Source organism: Panthera tigris, chromosome A1 (genome assembly GCF_018350195.1).
Source record: "Panthera tigris isolate Pti1 chromosome A1, P.tigris_Pti1_mat1.1, whole genome shotgun sequence".
NCBI classification, from domain to species: domain Eukaryota; kingdom Metazoa; phylum Chordata; class Mammalia; order Carnivora; family Felidae; genus Panthera; species Panthera tigris.
In genome coordinates, this window is record NC_056660.1 from 140,161,883 (window position 1) to 140,179,480 (window position 17,598).

The window sequence follows — 17,598 nt, forward strand, 5'->3', positions numbered from 1 at the left end:
AAAAATTCTAGTAACATATTTCTACATTCATTGTCAACAAAAATTGTTTTCAACTGAATAAGAATTCTGTTAACACACAAAATTTTTAAGTTAATATACAGGCTTAAGTTTCTGAGGCCCACATGCTCCACAAATGTTTCAGGATTGGGTATGTTGAAGTAGGCCCAGCTCATGGCCACCAGAAATAGGATCCCTACCCTAAACAGAAAGTGACCTTTAAACTCTTCTGTTGTTATTTTTCAAAATAGGTTTGAAGTCAAAGCAACACATTTGAATTCTCTTTTTTAAAAAATTTTTTGAGTTTATTTTGAGAGAGACAGAGTGTGAGTGGGGCAGAGGCAGAGAGGGAGACAGAGAATCCCAAGCAGGCTCTGCACTGTCAGTGCAGAGCCCCATGTGGAGCTCGAACTCACAAAACCGTGAGAACATGACCTGAACCAAAACCAAGAGTCGGATGCTTAGCTGACTGAGCCACCCAGGCGCCCCTGAATTTTCATAACGGAAAAATGTTTGTTTTTTCCACCTAGTCAAAAATAGGATTTTTAAGGAAATAGAATATTTGGCTGTTGAATATAAATGTGGAAAATTTGAGGTTATACTTATGAATGTAAGAAATCGTTTTAAATGTTGGCATATCCTTTAGGAGGTCTTGAGCTCTGTGAGCAAGTGGAAAAAGTTAAGCAGTGTTTATGACCAAGCTTTTTAAGCATGTGAGGGCTGGACCCTCCACTAGAAGCTTATCTTCCCCCAGGTGTCATAAAAATTAAGCGGGAAAACCGTCATTAACAGTAATTTCCTGGCAGAAGTGGCATTGCTGGGTGGCTGTTTCTGGCAACATTACTAGACCACATATGTGTAGAGAGTAACTGACCACAGGATCAAACCTGTGTTTTACGAGCGAGGTGTGGTTAAGTAAGCCACAGTGCACACAGAGAGAAGAAATGCTTCAATGCAGTGATTCTGAGTCCTTGAGACCTTTTTAGGGGATGTATGAAGTCAAACCTATCTTAAAACACTAACGATGTTACTTGCCTTTTCCTGCTCTGGTTTTCTCACTACCATACAGTTGAGTTTTCTGGAGGCTGCCTGACACATGATATTGCAACAGCCTGAAAGCAGAGACAGTTAAGAAAATCTATCAAACCAGCCATTAAAGAAGTTTACAAAAACAAAACAGTGCAACTCTCCTCAGAAAATCAATAATCGTTTGGGGAAGAAAATTAAAAAAAAATATGTCACAGATTTATTATTTCCAAGTGAAAGAAATCTTTTCAAACATTCTCCATTTTAATGTCTAATATGGTAAATGTTGGTGGGTAGAATCAGTGGTTTGCTGTTGATCTCCAGAGAAAGAAAAAAGGCCCTGATTTGTAACATTTGCCTGTTTCCATAGTGTAAATGCCCCCTCTCAGCTGCCAATTTCAAGCTTCCAGTGGTTTAACAGTTGGCTTCAAAAATTCCTGAGTATTGAATTCTGATACAAGCTGACTCCAACACACCACTGGATATAACCTACTTAAGTGAAAAATCTTTAGGGTCCTCAGTAATTCTTAAGTGTATCAAGGTATCCTCAACCGAAGAAGCTTGAGAACCCTGCTCTTATGCAAGATTTGCCAACTTTATTGCCTTCAAGAAGACAGAAATCAATCATATTCAGGGGCGCCTGGGTGGCTCAGTCCGTTGAGCATCTGTTGGTTTCTGTTCAGGTCATGATCTCACAATTCGTGAGTTCAAGCTCTTCATCATGTTCTGCGCTGACAGTGAGGAGCCTGCTTGGGATCTCTGTCTCTCCCTCTCTCTGCCCCTCCCCTGCACATGCTATATACATATATATATAAAGACAGATAAATCTATCTATCTTCAAAAAAAAAAGAAATTAGCCATAATTAGAAAGCACTTATAAGGGCAAACACTTGGTTCACAGCTACAAGCCACCACATTGAGTTTCTGGCAGCCTCACAGCTGAGGGGGTCAGCACCTTACAGCAATGGCAACTGACTCAAGGCAGCAGGTCCAGTGTGGCTTAGAAGTTAGTAAGCTTTGTGTGAGGTCTGTTTTGCAGCCAGCTGCTATGAACCACCCCTGGCAGCATCACTAAAGGGAACATCAGGCTCCATACTTCTTGTCATGGGGACTGTTGGTCTTCTGGAAACACAGAAAACCAGAGGTCAGATTCAGAAGCATCTTGGAATTTAGATAACACAGTATGTTTTCAACCAGCTGGCTATATGCTCACAACTTCAGGAAATGACTCATAAGCACTGTGGAGATTAGCTTTGAAAGCTGCATTTATAGCCTGAACACATCAGGTGGTGGCAGGGCCAGTCTGCCTCTTTTGCCTGTTTTAATAACCACAATATTGGGCCTTTTTAGCATGCTGCTGTGTGACCCATGCAGGGAAGTGAGAACATGAGCGAGGGTGGGATAGGCAATACTATGATGCATTTAAGAACAAGACCCTGGGATGCCAGCCTGGCTCAGTCAGTAAAGCATGAGACTCTTGATCTCAGGGCCTGAGTTCAAACCCCAGGTTGGGCTTAGAGCTTACTTAGGGGAAAAAAGACCTCAATTGATCAGCATGTTTTTGTTGTTTAGCTTCCTATCCCAAGATATATAATTGCTCTTGAAATTGGCCTACACGATGCCAAAAAAGAATTTATTTAATGTATCCCTGTTTGCCAGGAGCTAACCAGGTTTTGGATTTAATCATAACATAGAATGCTTTGTTAAGAAGCATGGATTTTGAAGACCTCAAATCTTAGCGTTTTAGCACCTCTGCCTTGTTAGAAGGAAGTTTTGGAAACTTTAGGTCAGTTCTCATCTCTGGCTGCACATACAGTCATTGGAGAGCTGTTAAACAATTCCATTGTTCAGTCCCTACCCTTGACCAACATGAATCAGAATCTTTGGGGATGGGGCCTGGGCGTCCATATTGTTTTCAAGCTCCTAGGATATTCAAATGTGTAAGCCAGAGTTCATGCCACTGCTTTAAGAGAGTGCTTCTTGGGGAGCCTGTCCAGCTTCGTCAGTAGAGTGTGTGACTCTAGTTTTTGGAGTTGTGAGTTCAAGTCCCACACTGCACATAGAGCTTATGCTAAAGAAAAAAAGAAGCTCTTCTTGGGCACCTGGGTGGCTCAGTCGGTTGAGCATCCAACTCTTGATTTTGACTCACGTCATGATGCTGGGGTTGTGGAATCAAGCCCCCGGTCGATGAGCATGGACCCTGCTTGGAATTCTCTTTCTCCCTCTCTCTCTGCCCCTGTCCCCAGTTTGCACGTGTGCTCCCTTTCGTGAGTTCTCTCTCTCAAAAAAAAGTGTTCTTTAAAAGTGCTTCTCAAATTTAACATGCATTCAAATTATCTGGGGATCTTCTTAACTGCAGTAGGTCTGGGGTGGGGTCTGAGTGTCTTAACAAGTTCCCAGTGATGTTGACATGGATGTTGACATGATGGTTCTTTGGACCGAACTTTGAGTACCAAGGCCCTGAGGCAAAATTTGACCATGTTGGAGGTCCAGGCACTCAAAAACTTTAATTCTCATATTCTTAAAATCATTTTCTGAGACATTTTTTTTAATCATGGTAAAATTGGGGCAATTTTTAATGTAGCAGCAGCATAAGTGCTTGATCAAAATTTGTTTTGGGTGCTGTCTTACTATATTTTGTTCTCTGCTCTTGGGTGCTTTCCTAGGGGGAAGATAGCTTAAAAGGCTTTAATCTCATACATAAAACCATTTCACAAGAGGCTGGGGATTTAGAGTGGCGACTCCGACCCTCGTTTGTAAAGATAGCGCAGGGCAGATAGCAGCAGCGCCTGGTTACCACGAAGAAGATGTGTTTCTTGTCTCTGGGTCTGGCTGAAAAATGGTGACCTCACGGACATGCTGGGGTACTAGTAAGCATCCGTAGCTTCAGTCTTGATGGTGCTGGAATGAGTGGCTATGGAAACCCTCAGGCAAATGAGTCAGTCCAGGCGTCATCCTGAGGGAATCCATGACTCCACTGTGCCTGGGAGAAAACAGGTTTGGGAGGTCAATTCTAGTAGCATGCATTTGCAGCATGTACCATAAACCTGGGATAATTTCTTCATTCTGGAAGCCCTTTTACAAGGTGATGAAAAAACTACTGAAGGATCAAAGAAGAACTATAACTTGTATGGGGAAAATGTTGTATCTCAGCAATAATCGAGTATCTGCAATTAAAATTTTTTTAACGTTTATTTATTATTGAAAGACAGAGAGAGACAGAACATGAGCATGGGAGGGGCAGAGAGAGGGACACACCGAATTTGAAGCAGGCTCCAGGGCACAGAGCCCAACGCGGGGCTCGAACCCACAAACCGCGAGATCATGACCTGAGCCGAAGTCAGACATTTAACCAACTGAGCCACCCAGGCGCCCCGAGTATCTGCAATTTAATACAAGAGAGTACTGGTTCCTGTCTAGTTAGCAGTGGATTTTTTTCTAGGACGGCTGTAAGCAGCTTCCTAAGGAAGAAAGGCAAGAAGGAAAATGTAAAAACAGCAAGAGTAAGAGAAAGCTGGTGGGCTTGCTTTAGGAAAGCAGTCCTACAAAATGTCATCACCCTTCAGATAACCATAACCTTGGATCCAATTGTATGACTTCTGGGAATCAGTCCTCAAGAGATCACTTTAAGTAACAAAAAAAAGCAACAGACTTCTAGTTTTTAATAGCATCCTTAGGTACATATTTGTAAAAGCCTAGAAACCCTCTAGATGTTCAACCCTAGAGTACTGCTTCAAAAATGAGCACACCCCTTTAAAATGGCAGGTATGGGGGCGCCTGGGTGACTCAGTCGGTTAAGTGTCCAACTTTGGCTCAGGTCCTGATCTCACGGTTTGGTTCATGAGTCCTGTATCAGGCTGTCTGCTGTCAGCACAGAGCCCGCTTCAAATCCTCTGTCCCCCTCTCTCTGTGCCCCTCCCCTGCTCATTCTCTCTCTCTCTCTCAAAATAAATAAATAAATAAATAAACTTAAAATAAAACAAAACAAAATAAAATGACACGTATGATGTGCATAGAATGGCCCTGAGAAGTGCTTTATAATAATTTTTTAAAAAGCAAGGTACAATGATGTGTCTGTAGTATGAAACCAACAATATGGGGAAAAAAAAACAGATCTGTGTGGGATCTCTTAACAAAGGCTAATGGGAAATATACCAAACTATTTCTACTAAATTGTGTTTGGAGAATAGGGCTCCTTTTTCCCTTTTATGTATTTCCTACCTCTTTCCTGAATATGTGCTACTTCTCTAACAAAAAAGCAGTCATATTAAAACAAAACAAAAATCGGGGGCACCTGGGTGGTTCAATTGGTTAAGCGTCCAACTCTTGATTTCAGCTCAGGTCATGATCTTGCAGTTTGTGAGATCGAGCCCCCATGGGACTCTGCACTGACAGCGCAAAGCCTGCTCAGGATTCTCCCTCTCTCTCTGCCCCTCCCCTGCTCGCTCATGCTCTCTCTCTGTGTCTCTCTCTCTCAAAAATAAATCTTAAAAAAATCGAATAAACAGGAAAAAAACACAACAAAACCCTGTCACCTGTCACCACGTTCTTCTCTTTTCCAAAGTACAAAGGTGTGTGGTCCTGCCTTTGCTATCATTTTTGCACAGACACTCTTGAGCATCTCCTCACCACAATTAGTACTTCATGCCTCAATATGTTATTCAATCAGGGGATAAAAATGTTAGAAAATTCTGATTTTACATCCACATCTTCACCATTATTCCAGAATTACTGTGGGGAATCCGCAGTGCTGCAAAACTTGAAAACATAAAAATGTCTTTAACTAGCCAGACTCTAAAACCAGAAATATTTGTATTTGTCCCCATAGCTACCAGAATGTTCAACACAGGGGCGCCTGGGTGGCTCAGTCGGTTGAGCGTCCAACTTCGACTCAGATCACCATCTCATGGTTCATGAGTTCGAGCCCCGCGTCGGGCTCTGTGCTGGCAGCTCAGAGCCTGGAGCCTGCCTCGGATTCTGTGTCTCCCTCTCCTTCTCTCTCTCTGTCCCACCCCTGCTCATGCTCTGTCTTTCTCAAAAATAAATAAACTTTTTTAAAAAATTAAAAAAATGTTCAACACAGCATACATGACCATACATAACCAGACAACATAACCAGAGCTGGACTTTTTCCTCTAACAGATTTTGTACTCACACCAAAAGGACTGCTTATTTATTTTCCTGTGGAATTCATCACTCCTCATCAAGCAGGAAACATTATTTTCTCAAAGCACAACAAAAGCTTTATTTTGGCTGATTCCATTACATAATTATGTCAGTCTTCTTATTCTTTAATTTATATATGTAACCCACATATTATTATCTAGTATTTGAAAAATCTGATTAATTCTTCCATAAGCTCCTTTAAAAAAAATACTAGAGATTTGTTTCTTTTACTTGCTTCTACCTTACTTGACCCATGTTGTTGGGTACTTAATTTCACTTATTCCTTTTGTTATAGTTGTCAAATAACCCATCTGGTGAAAGTGGATCAAGCACCCACAGACTCATTATTTCTGCACAGTGAAGGCAGCATGGGTACTTGATAGAACCACACAGAAATGACAACACTGAGCATTTCTCAAAATGGAATCCATAAAATTATTTGAGCTGCTCGTGATAATGCAGATTTCTGGGCTCCATCCAATACCTGTAATCAGAATTTCTGCACTGGGACCTGGACCATCCACCTTTTTAACAGGGGCAGGGGTGTTTCTCATGCACACCAAATGTGAGAACCATCACTAATATTTTCCGAAAATCTCTGACCTAGTGTAATCTCTTCCTGTGGTCAGGAAGTAGCAAATCATCGTTTATCTGTTAAAATCCTAATGTTTTTCATTATCCTGTAGATTATCATCTCTATCTGCAAAGTTATTAGAGTATTATGATTCTGAGCTGTTTCTCCCTAGATATTGGCCATAAATATCGGGTTATATCCTTTGAAAGATTTAGCCTTAATTGTTTCTGTCATTTACTTTGCCTTTTATGTGTAGAAATGGGTACCTTCTCCTCTAGACATACAACTCAATGCTCTGTGTTCATGTAGGATTTTTAACATACTTTTTTGAATAAGTAACACTCATATAGTTCAAGTTTCAAAAGAACAAAAGGATGTACAATGAAAATTTTCCCTGACACCCTTATTATCTCCTCAGAGGCAACCACAGTGAACAGGTTCTTGAGTATGGTGTTGGATGTATTTAAAACATAATCTGGGGCAAAAGGAAAATATATAATTGGCCATTTTATTTTTCAGTTACATGTTTGAGTTTTAGAAACGCCTGTTGAGAGCTGCCTGGCTGACTCAGTTGGTAGACCAAGTGACTCTTAATCTCAGGATCCTGAGTTCAAGCCCCACATTGGGCATGGAGCCTACTTTAAAAAAAAACAAACAAAATAAACAAACAAACAAAAAACTGTTGACATACAGGTATCAGTCAGGCATTGCGGCATAGCAAACAACACACATCCCTCAGAGGCATATAATAATTTAGATTCATTGCTCATGCTCTGAAATAGTCAAGTAGACAGTTCTGCTGACATATTCTGGGAATCTGTTAGCTGATTTAGGAAGGCTTTGACTGGGATGACTGGCATGGCTTAACTGGGATCCATAGGTCTCTTGCCTTTAAGCGTGCTAATCCTGACATATTCTCATGGCAATGGCAGAGAGCAAAAAAAAGAGGAAACATGCAGGACATCTTGAGGTCTGGAATTGGAATTGGCATATCCTCACTACGATCACATTCTCTTGGCCAAAGCAAGACACAAGCCCATTCCAGATACAAGGGGATGGAGAAAGAGATGCCGCCTCTTCAGTAAAAGGAATTTCCAAGTCTCATGACAAACTCATGTCTGTAGAGAGTGAAGAATTGATGTCATCAGTGAAATCACACAATGTCTGAAAACTTCATAATGATCCTTCAAGAAATGGCTTAGCATTCAAATATTATACTTTTATAACAACATGGCCATGATTGCCAGAGATTTTTTAGCTGTTTAAATATTTTTCAATGTTAACAGAAAGATTATAAAAACAGGCCAAAGCCCTGGGTTCCAGACTCAGCCCAGCCAGCACATGTCATGTGTGAAAGAGGAAAAGGTGAATACTGATCCGAGGGAAGTAGTCGAGGAAACATGAAATATAATGAACGCTTCAAGCCCCACCAAAGAAATTTGAAGATTTTAATTGAAGATTTGCTCTTAAGTATCTGACTTCCTTCAACAAGGATGCTGATGTAATAACAAGCCACTTGGGGAAAAGTAGTGTGGTCACGTACGGTTTTTACCCTTCTTTGTCAACGTGTTTTTGAAGATTATTTTTAGCATTTTAGTATTGATTCAGATCTTTGCATTTTTAAAATCAGAATAGTCATGCTCACAAAGTTACTGTTAAGAAATGTTTATGAAGGGGCGCCTGGGTGGCTCAGTCGGTTAAGCGGCCGACTTTGGCTCAGGTCATGATCTCGCGGTCTGTGAGTTCAAGCCCCGCGTCGGGCTCTGTGCTGACAGCTCAGAGCCTGGAGCCTGTTTCAGATTCTGTGTCTCCCTCTCTCTAACCCTCCCCGTTCATGCTCTGTCTCTCTCTGTGTCAAAAATAAATAAACGTTAAAAAAATTTAAAAAAAAAAAGAAATGTTTATGAAACAAATGTCAGAGGTCATACTGGTTTCTGCTTCCCATTTAGCTTCATTTCAATGGCTATTTTGCTTATTTTAATAAATAAACTTTGTTTCTTAATATAACGTTGCCTCTGATGCTATCAGTAGCCTCATCCAGATGTTTAAAAAAAATAACCTTTTAACTAGAATTTTCAAATACTTTAATATGCCTGCGGAATTACTTAGACATTGAATGACCCAAATGCATTCAGTACTACTGACTGATGTGCCTAACAAGAAGAATGGAACATCTCTCTCTGATAAGAGGTGCGAGGTAGGACTTGGTGACTGACACATACTGATCAAGCCACACATAGTTCAGTGAGTCTAGACATATACTTAACAGGCCGGAGCCTATTCTGTAGGTTTGGAGATGGGACTTTGGCATATGGTAGTACCTGATGGAACAGGTACTTCCTTTGTAAATTGTCTCCTGCCGACATCAGATTGGAGCTACCCATACTCCCCATATGCTAAGATACATACAAACGGCATAAAGCATCATCTTACATAGATATATTCCTTCTCCACTTTGTTCTTTCCCTAGCCAGGTCCACGGCATGCATGTGTCTCTTAAGGTTTAGCTAAATGGCCCCAACCCTCCAGCTTCCCTTACAAGAAAGGCTGAACACACCTTCCCAGGGCACCGGGACTGTGCAGCCTGCGGCTCAGCCACAGGAGCCATGGAGTATTGATCTCCATCCAGTGGACTTCTGGAACCAAGATCCAAACAGCCAAGATAAGAAAACTCTGCCCTGTGGACCTAGCTATTGTTTAAGATGGTTCAAATCTGGGACCTGGGAGAATTCAAAGGAAAATGTCTGATTGCCCCTCAGCAATCTATGAGCTAAATTTCTGGTAGACAGAGGGAAGGAGAGAGGGGAAGAAGCAGGATGGGGAGGGAAGAATTATATATAAGAGCATACCCAGGGAAAAAGAGCAGTGGTAGGAAAGGCATTTTGGTTTTGTATGTGCACCTCATTTTTGAGCAACACTGAAGAAAAAGTCTTGCTTCAAATATATAAGTGTTCACATAGTTGAAGCTTACCTTCCTGCAGTAGTGTGAAGTTTTCCAGAGGCAGATCCTGAGGGTACAAAGAGTTTATCTTGGAAATACAGGGAACACCTCGAGGGAAGTAGCCAAATGCTACAGGATGGTACCGCAGCCACCAGAATGTATACTATTGACTGAGTTAGCACAGAGGGTGACTGGAGCCTAACACAGGGGGCAACTCTGGGGGCCTGTTAAATGATCCCACTTGGGCACGGGAGCAGATGTGTTTATACACCAACATCTGCTGTGTATTGGCTGAGTGCTGCTTCTAGGGTAGCCGATACTCATTCCCCGGCCCTTCTGGACCTCTGAGCAGGACCACATTTAGGAAAGTGACCTTCTGGTTTCAAACAAAACCCTCAGTGTAGAGATGGACAGTTGGAAGTCAGCCAGAGGATAATGAGTCAACAAGGTCCGAGGAATGCAAGCAGGGCACTGACGGCATCTACTGCATTCTATTAATTCCAAAACTCACTTGAGCCCTCGTGAAATGCTTTAACACAGTACATGGAACATAATTGAACCTTTTCTTAGTGGTTAAGCAGCATCATAAAGAGCATTAGTTATTTTAGCCTGCTGTGGCATAGCTACTGTTGAGGTGGTGGAATGATTTGCCTTCAACAACACGGTTGTAGGCCTCTTGAAACTTGTGTGAGCTCCTGCTTCTGCTTCGCCTAGTTCTCCTGTCTCTTCCCCCTTCTCCTGGGGGTGAGGTCGGGTGCCTGCCTGCAGCAGCACTGCTCCTTCTCAGCAACAGGATCGAGTCTGCTGGGAGCAGAAAGCGGAGACATAATCAAGCTTGTTGGAAGTATAATTGGAAAAAAAGGAAAAAGATGGCGATACAGCCAAGAGATTCCCTGTGAGTGTTCTGAAAAGGCCTTGTGTGTCATTTGGCTCATCAGAAACCATTTCTGCCTCTTCCTTAAAACTTGGCTTGAAGCTGTGACCTGTTGAAGAAATGACTTTGGGACAAGTACAAGGTCTCACTTCTGACGTGACCAAATGCATTTGCCTTCTTGACTGAGGCCCAGACAAGAGCAGCTACCATACGTAATCACAGCAGAAACATGTAACAGAGCCGAAGAGGGCCCCATAAAGAGAGACTGGCTTTATTACAGGCAAAGTGGGAAGGACACGCCTGAGTTATGAAGACACATCTTGGAGAATCACTGGAGCCAGCTCTAAAAGCACATGATGTGATGTGGACTCCTGAGAAGTCACGGAGCAGACTTTGTAGGTACCCACAGAAGCATTCGTTCACATGAGGCCTAAACACTCAAACTCTTTATTTACATAGGAATGTTAGCAGAATCATAGGTTTCCATTGTCTCCACTCATATTGAAGAAAAGGAACATGCCAGTGAAACTACTCTTATGTAGCAGATAAATCTTACAAGCATCTCTAGACCATTTAGGAAAACAGATGTCAGTTACAACCTCATTACCAGGGCAGCAAATTATCAAGTAAGACAACCTATTACAAGCCTCTATTTAGAGATGAAAGGCCATGACAGAAATTTCTGAAGACAAAGTATCTCATAAGACTCCCTTGTTCGAATAATATGTCCAGGCGCTCCTGGCTGGCTCCATCAGTGGAGCATGCAACTCTTGATCTCAGAGTTATGAGTTTGAGCCCCACACTGGGTGCAGAGATCACTTAAAAATAAAATCTTAAAAAACATCCAAACACAAGTTGGTAATAATCATAAACAACCACTACATCTCTACACTGAACAGGAGAACAAGACTGATTTCTGTAAATGGTGTCAGTTGAACAGTTTATTGGATAACATTCTTATTATTAGTTTGAGGATATAGAATTGGTATCTCTTCCTCTGCAGCTGTAGGGAACAGGCAATACCATCTCATTCTTCTCCTTCTGATTTTTTTTTTTTTTTTTTTTTGGTCTACTGGTTAATTCAGAAGACTTGAAATTTTAAAGTTTAGACTGCAGAATATCATTAGATTAATTTATTAGGAAGAGTAAAGTCTGAGGAACTCAACTTTTGTTAGAAGTAATTAAGAAAGAACAGAAGAGGATGTATGCAAAATGGAATAAGGGTTTGCAGTGTCCTAACACACTTGATGTGGCTATTTTGTTTTGGAACAAAGTCATCAGTCATACTGAAGGTTAAGAGTCAAAGCTGCAAATTGTAGCACAGACACTAACCCAGTGTTACCCTACTCAGAGGACAGGGTAGAAGATAGGGTGAGTCATGGGCAAGCATGAGTCTTGTTAACCACAGCCTCCCACACAGCTTGCCATCAGCGGCAACTTCTCTCAACAGGAAAGACAGTGGTGGTGATGGACAAGGTCAGTAGGTTGGTGGTGTATTGGTTTACTACCTAGTCAGTTCTAAAATGAAACCTAGGAAAAGCACAAAAAAGACTACCACGTGTCTTTTTGGGGAGAAGGAATCATTGTGGAAATAGTAGTGATGGTTACACCACGTTATGAATACACTAAAAACCACTGAATAACATACTTTTAAATGGCGAATTTTATTGGGAATGCAAGCTGGTGCAGCCACTCTGGAAAACAGTATGGAGGTTCCTCAAAAAACTAAAAATAGAGCTCCCCTACGACCCAGCAATTGCACTATTAGGCATTTATCCAAGGGATACAGGTGTGCTGTTTTGAAGAGAGACATGCACCCCCATGTTTATAGCAGCACTATCCACAATAGCCAAAGTATGGAAAGAGCCCAAATGTCCATTGATGGATGAATGGATACAGAAGATGTGGTATATATATATACACTGGAGTAGTACTCGGCAATCACAAAGAATGAAATCTTGCCATTTGCAACTGCGTAGATGGAACTGGAGGGTATTATGCTAAGTGAAATTAGTCAGAAAAAGACAAACATCATATGACTTCACTCATATGAAGACGTTAAGAGACAAAACAGATGAACATAAGGGAAGGGAAATAAAAATAATATAAAAACAGGGAGGGGGACAAAACAGAAGAGACTCATAAATATGGAGAACAAACTGAGGGTTACTGAGGGGTTGTGGGAGGGGGGATGGGCTAAATGGGTAAGGGGCACTAAGGAATCTACTCCTGAAATCATTGTTGCACTATATGCTAATTTGGATGTAAATTTTAAAAAATAAAAAATAAAATTATAAAAATAAATAAATTTTTTTAAATGGTGAATTTTATTTTGTGTGAATTTTATCTCAATAAAAATAAAATTGTAAAGAAGAAAAAGTTCAAGGGATCCTAATGCACCACTGTGGTTGAGAGCCAGTAATCTAGGGGATTACTAGGATGATTGGGGATCAGTATACTGATTTTTCCTTCTGCCTTGGGCTCTGATGTGGCTCCATACAGCACTATTAACTGATCCTGTCATTATTTAAATGATGATATTTTGCTCATTATGAATTTTTTTGCATTACTTTTGATTATTTTACAGTATTATATTGACATTATTTACTGGGACTTATTGATTATTGTTTCTACACTCCCTGAAATTTTGCATGCTGATCCCAATCTTGAGACTGAAGGAAATGGATGTAGGGAGTCCTCAGTATATGGGCAAATTGAAACCATGGATGTGAATGAGATTGCAGGGGGAGAGAACATAGAGCCGAAAAGAGAGAATATTAAGGCCAGAGTTTGGGGGAGACATTTGGATTTAAGGGTCAGTAGAAGGAGAAAGAAAATCCAAAAGAGAGACCTGTAGTCAATGAGGAAGCAGGAAAACCAGAAGACAGGGCTGTGATAAAGAGCAAGGCAGACAAGCTTCCAAGAGAGGATGTGACATGCTCTAGAGGATTCAGATAGGATGCCATCCAGGAAAAGGTATTTGATTGGGCCAAGGGACTAGGGGTGGGCTGTTCCCAGGACCTCTAAGAGCAGTGGCAGTGAAGTAGGAACAGAGAGGCCTTGGGGGAGAGAAGGAGGTCAGCAGCTTCTTATGGGAAGAAGAGAAGGTGCTGGAAAAAGAGACTTGAGTTGAGATTATAACGTATTTTAGGATGAAAAAGCTCTGAACAGGTTTGTAGAAAGAAAAAGAATGAAGACCTAGGCAAGGAGGAAGCTTTGAAAGAGTGAGAAAATTAGGAGGAAGACTATGGCTCTCCCTGAGGAGGGAAGACAAGCCACCAGCAGAACACAGAATGGACCTGAGGAAGAGACAATGCATGTGCTCCTGCTCCCTTAAATGAACCTGCCACAGTTAGGAACCAAAATCTATAAAGAGTTTACCAAACTCAACACCCCAAAAACAAATAATCCAGTGAAGAAATGGGCAGAAGACATGAAGAAACACTTTTCCAAAGAAGACATCCAGATGGCCAACAGATACATGAAACGATGCTCGATGTCACTCCTCATCAGGGAAATACAAATCAAAACCACACTGAGATACCAACTCACACCAGTCAGAATGGCTAAAATGAACAACTCAGAAAATGACAGATGTTGGCAAGGATGTGGAGAAATGGGAACCCTCTTCCACTGTTGGTGGGACTGTAAACTGGTGTAGCCGCTCTGGAAAACAATGTGGAGATTCCTCAAAAAATTAAAAATAGATCTACCCTATGACCCAGCAATTGCACTACTAGGTATTTATCCAAAGGATACAAAAGTGCTGACTCAAAGGGGCACAGGCACCCCAATGTTTACAGCAGCCCTATTGACAATAGCCAAAGTATGGAAAGAGCCCAAATGTCCATCCACTGATGAATGGATAGAGAAGATGTGGTATATAAGTATATATACAATGGACTACTCAGCAATGAAAAGGAATGAAATCTTGCCATTTGCAACAAGGTGGATGGAATCGGAGGGTATTATGCTAAGGTGAAATAAGTCTTTCAGAGAACGACAGATATCATATGATTTCACTCATATGTGGAATTTGAGAAACTTAACAGATTAACATAGGGGAAGGGAAGGAAAAATAAGATAAAAACTGAGAGAGAGGCAAAACCATAAGAGACTCTTAAATGCAGAGAACAAACTGAGGGTTGATGGAGGTAGGATGGGGAAAAAGGGTGACAGGCATTAAGGAGGGCACTTTTCAGGATGAATCACTGGGTTCTACTCCTGAAACCAAGACTATACTGTGTATTAGCTGACTTGAGAATTAAAAAAAAAAATGAACCTGCCACACAAGCCCAGACCCTGGAAATTACCACAGGCATCCTCATTCTGCTCCTGAAGTCTTTCTGGGCTCCACCAACTTTTCCTGCTTCCAGATCTCCTCATTCTTGGCTCTTCCGGTGTTGTGGACTCTCCTGGGCCCCCAGGTTGCTCTAGGAATTGCTCTCTGGGCTTTTATTTTTGTTGTTCCTCTTGAGAATTGCACCCTCACTACACCTTGGAATCTGCTTGCCATGTTCCCAAGTGGGCAACACCCCAATATCAGGGTCCTAGACCTTTTCTCAGTCAAGCCTGCCTGTCACCCAGCTGCCTGTCACCTGGTGTGAATGTGTGTGTGCTGGGGAGGGGGGACATTTGCTTAGAATGACTTCACCCCTGAGGACCCCATTTCTCACTAAAGCAGAAGGCCCAGTAGTCATGTTGGTGTTGGGACAAACAGCAGCAGGGAAGGGGCTTGTGGAGAGCCTCCCACCTGGGATCAACAATCCAGTGCCCCAAGCACCAAGCTGGACCCAGAAATAGTAGTTATGGCTTTTCCCCCACAGCATTAAGGAAGAAACTCCAGTGTAGGAATTGGGGGTAGAAAGGATTTGTGGGTGGGGACTAGCAAGTCCAGGGTCCTAGGTGGACCAGGGGTGAGGAAATGGAGGGGTGAATGAGAAGGTAAGTAAAATGGTTGCCATGGAGTCTGAACAAGTTAGAGAAGTAAAGGAAGCAGGAGGGCAGATGGGTTGGGAAGATGGGCAGGAAACAAGGGACACAGTGGTAACCACAGGGTCAAAGAGGAGCTTTGATGGGGAGGAAGGATGGTGTGAACAGCAAAGGGAAAAGGAAGAGTCCCACGTTTCAGAGTTGGAGCAGTTGGAGACACAATAAGGTGGCATTGTAGAACCAGGAGCTGAGGTTAAAGGCCAGAAGCAAGGTAGGACCCGGGCTGCCTGGGTGGCTCAGTAGGGTAAGCGTCAGACTTCAGCTTAGGTCAAGATTTCCCAGTTCGTGAGCTCGAGCCCTGAATTAGGCTCTGTGCTGACAGCTCAGTCCTGGAGCCTGCTTCAGATTCCATGTCTCCCTCTCTCTCTCTGCCCCTCTCCTGCTCATGCTCTCTCTTTGTCTCAAAAATAAATAAACATTGAAAAAAATTATTGAAGAAGACGACGCGGGGAAGGACCAAGGAGCAGTGAGGTTGGGTTAGTGGCAGGTGCACAGGGGAAGCAGTACAGGTAGCAGTTAAATGTTCTACACACCCACAGGGCCCACACTTTGAATTTCGTTTTCATCTTGGCTAGTCTTGTGTCTTTAGAGAAGTCACTGAAGTTCATTGAGCCTTGGCTTCCTAATGTATAAAATGGGAAGCATAATACCTGCACTCACCACACTGTTTTCAGGATTAAAATGAGAACATACGTGTAAAATCCAACCCTGGGAAGATCGTGAGATATGGTCAATACTGCTGCTCTACAGACTTCCTTCCCCTGCCCCACAGAATGAGAGATGCCAGATAAAATGAACTGAAAGGATAGCTAAGAAAATTGCAGTGGATATTTTTGGTCACCAGCCCCACATCCATTCTTCTTCTTTTTTTTTTTTTCTTCCTAATAGTTCTCTGATTCTTATCAAGTTTTATAAAGCTCTCCCCACCCCACGCAGCCTATGGGTTTCAGGGAAGGCTGATTCCGACCCCAGCCCCAGGAATGGGTCTGGTAATCTAAAAGTAATCCAGGCCCCTGGACCCAGGGGTTACTCAGCAAGAGGTGTGTGCCCTGATTCAGGCCAAAGACCAGTGATACACAAAGGAAGTATCCTAGAAATTTCTGGGAAAGAAGTTTCCTGGATTTTAAAAGGAATTATCTTCTCTTCCGCCACATGTTGCATTATGTGCATGTGAAGGCTGTGCTTTTATAAACTGCTTTCTGTTTCACCTTTTTAAAGACTGAATCCAGCTCCAATCATGTTTGTCCTCAAGACTTGTGGCTTCAAATAAGCACAAAGAGGCCAAGGATTTCCTATCCCAGTATCCCACAAACCTAAGGATAGATACAGGAGCTATGCTGAATAAATACATTAGTGTTTTCATTTCTTTCAAATAAAAAGTGTGAGGGCTCTTTGCTGGGTCTGGATTCAGCTTTGTGGGTGACTAGGGGTAAGCACACCGTGACACCCTGCTCTCCCCTTTCTCCCCACTGCAGCTCATGGACTCCCTCCCTAGCAGCACCCGAGAGCAGTGTTGTTATTACTGAATCTCCTCCAGATGGCAGGTGGCCAGTCTCTCCCAGAGTTCTGCCATGTATACTTACAGGAGGGACCAAGCACTGACCTCAGAGATGGTCTAGGGCAAAGACCTCTTTATAGGTGGATTTTGGAAACTCAAGTTCACATAAACCAATTAATGAAAGATATACCAGTGGTGACAGGTCTTCTGGCTCTTGGTCCAGTATTGTTCACTCTGTTACTCGCTTGTCTTAGAAACAAAACTGGGCTCATTTTTGAAGTAGCCAACCCAGCTTCCCATTGACAGCAGGAGCTTCCCCAGAATCACTTTGTCAAAGCCTTTTTTAAAATGGTATTTTGGGGGCACCTGGATGGTTCATTTGGTTGAACGTCCAACTCTTGATTTCAGCTCAGGTCATGATCCCAGGGTTGTGGGATTGAGCCCTGCACTGGGCATGGAGCCTACTTAAGACTCTCTCTCCCTCTGCTCCTCCTGCACTCACATGTACATGCTCTCTCTCTCTCTGTCTC